Source organism: Porites lutea, chromosome 14 (assembly GCF_958299795.1).
Source record: "Porites lutea chromosome 14, jaPorLute2.1, whole genome shotgun sequence".
NCBI lineage: Eukaryota > Metazoa > Cnidaria > Anthozoa > Scleractinia > Poritidae > Porites > Porites lutea.
Genome location: NC_133214.1, coordinates 2,694,420 through 2,697,435, shown reverse-complemented (window position 1 = coordinate 2,697,435; position 3,016 = coordinate 2,694,420). Strand labels below are relative to the sequence as shown.

The 3,016-nt window shown below is 37.5% G+C and overlaps 1 long non-coding RNA gene across 1 annotated transcript in view; it reads left to right on the top strand.

The window, feature by feature from the left end:
- The window catches only part of LOC140924335 (uncharacterized), a 3,381-nt gene extending 1,098 nt beyond the window's left edge, over positions 1-2,283 (top strand). Inside the window, exons 3-4 of the long non-coding RNA XR_012164247.1 lie at positions 1,430-1,547; positions 1,977-2,283. This is a non-coding gene — a long non-coding RNA (uncharacterized lncRNA). The remainder of the gene's footprint in view (positions 1-1,429; positions 1,548-1,976) is intronic.
- Positions 2,284-3,016: the final 733 nt, after the last annotated feature.

Below are 3,016 nucleotides of genomic sequence, written 5' to 3'. Positions count from 1 at the left end.
ATTTTTGTATTTATGTATATGTTGGAGTTAATTTTTTATCTCAGGTAGTTTTTGGTTTTCTTTTGTTTTTGGGTATGGTAATGTTTGCTAATAAAGTTGAAACAAAAAGGAAAAATAAAAATTACCTAAGAGATTAAAAATTAGCTACCAGGAACCTTGCAAGAACCACATCATATCTATTATTGTGTATTTCCAGAATATATCCATACCCCCCCACAAAGGGAATGTTTGCTTTATACCCCACACCCCCCTGGAATTTCCATTGTACACTGTAGGGGGTGCTTGTCAAAGCCCCACCCCCCACCGCCCTGGATTTTGCGTAAATTTTCAACCTGGTTGGGTACCCTCTGGAAAGTATATTTGTGTCAAAATTATTGTTGCACTTATTATGGTACCCAAAAGATAATTTTTCTGCAGCGATAAAGTGTCTAATAATTTCAAGGACTTTCCTCGCTAATAATTAACCATATGTAGAGGTGATACCTTACACTACTGATTACACGAATAATGCCGTTTGCAAAAGAACCAGTTACATTCAAACTTACCTGGTGAACGTTCAATACTCCATTTCAGTTAGAACATGTCACTTACTTCTCACTTAAGCCAAAATGTTGGCTCAGGGGAGAGGTCCGCGGACAGTTTCCCAAGAACCTAAATCGACCCAAATACTATCGAATAAAGCATTTAGCCAAATATGGATAAAAGTTGATCAATGCAAACAAATATAATACTCGTTTTGAAACACCGCTAATTGTGAAATAACTGACAGCTTTCTCAACAGAGCTGTTATTTAAAAATCAGCGGTGTTTCAAAACGAGTATTATATTTGTTTGCATTAAAGGCGACTAATTGTTTTAGTATTATTACATTGATGATTATTCGAGAAAAGAAAATTATTGAGCAATTTCCGACTCCAAAACATCAACAAATCTGGCTGCCATTTTGAAAACTGCTAGCCTTCAATGTAATAATCACTGCCTGGTGACTATAGCAGGATGAAAGCCAATCATAGCGCTCTATTTTCGATAATCATCAATGTAATTTTTGTTAATTATTGATAACTCACCAATCTCACTCAGAACCCCTGGAAAAAGACCTCTGTAACAAGCCTCCACTCCCTCGACCCTCAAAATTTTCTTTGCCCTTCCTAGGCAGAAGCGGGGGATATGAATATTTTCTGGAACTTCACCTTGCACTTACCAATATTAGACCGTAGAGGGAAAAAATAAAGTTTTAAAATTCTGTAGGCAAAGCAACCTTCTTACAGGACAGAAATTATACAAAGTACAAAATGCAAATCTCAGAGTGTCTCCCTTCAGGGTGCTCATTGGCTACTGATGCAGTTACTGTACATTGAAGTCAATTCATTATTTGTAAACATTATTTCTCAGAAATAACATTAATGTTACACATCTTTGTCTTCTTGTAGGAATAAAATGCTGGCAAACGGGAAATGATACTTGTCCAGTTGAAAGTTGTATAAAAATCAGATTTCAACATGTCCAAATGAGAAAGCTTGACAGGAATAGAAAGAACAGTACTATCTGGTATGTTCAAACCATAAACCCCAATGAGCTTTAGCCCAAGTTAAAGGAATTTGGGGACCACACGAGGCAAAGAGAACATTTTTTGACCTCGCCCTCGCACCCATGCACGATCTCCAAGTTGGATCTGTTGTTGCTGTACTGATTATGCTGTGAACCCTGCATGGAGCAAGTCGTGGGTAATTTGTGTGGCGGATCACATAGAGGGTAGAATGTGTAACCATACATATCTAATAATCTATTATCTGCCATGTACATTGTTAGCAATGTGTAGCAAATGATCGACAGACAATTATCTCTGTCCAGAGCAAAAATTTGAGTGCAACAAAACTCCATTAAACCCCAATTAGCATTACTGCTACTTTATGTATGTACCTTAAATTAATAAAAAGACTAAAACAACATGTATTTAACTTTTTGTTATCGTTTTAGGATTTCTGTCGCTACCTCTCTGTGGAAATTATACAAAAGCTGCTGTTTGTGGACGTTCTTAGCAGGGATTTCACTCTCGGTATCAACAAGTGAGTGCTTTGAGCTTCTGGGAATCCTAGTTTCTTTGTGAACTGACAAGTTTCTAAATTGGAAACTTGTGCTAACTTCGTAGTTTCTTCCTATCTCTACAGGTGATGGAAGAATGCTTTGAGATTGCCAACTGCAAGTAAACTTTATTGATCATGATTCATATTTTTCTGCTTTCTTTTTTAAAGAGAAGGCAGACCGCATTACTCCAATCTAAAATTATTAATGTGGAGAGCTGGAATCCTGGTTTGTTTGGGAACTGATTTTTTGTGGAAATTCAACGGGGTGTATAGGCGTTGAGACGTATTTTGCGTAAACCGCTGACACTCAAACTGAATTTACACCATAAATCAGGGAACAGAGAAACGTAGGGATACCAATCTAAAATTATTGACGTGGACAATGGGAATCCTGGTTTGTTTGGGAACTGATTTTTTTGTGGAAATTCGAAGTGGTGTATAGGCGTTGAGACGTATTTTGCGTAAACCGCTGACACTCGAACCAAATTCACACAATAAATCAGGGAACAGAGAAACGTAGGGATACCAATCCAAAATTAACGTAGACAACGGGAATCCTTGTTTGTCTGGGAACTGATTTTTTGTGGAAATTCGACAGGGTGTATAGGCGTTGAGACGTATTTTGCGTAAACCGCTGACACTCAAACTGAATTTACACAATAAATCAGGGAACAGAGAAACGTAGGGATACCAATCTAAAATTATTAACGTGGACAATGGGAATCCTGGTTTTTTTGGGAACTAATTTTTTTGTGGAAATTCGAAGTGGCGCACAGGCGTTGAAATGTATTTTGCGTAAACTGCTGACACTCAAACCGAATTTACACAATAAATCAGGGAACAGAGAAACGTAGGGATACCAATCCAAAATTAACGTAGACAACAGGAATCCTTGTTTGTCTGGGAACTGATTTTTTGTGGAAATTTGACGGG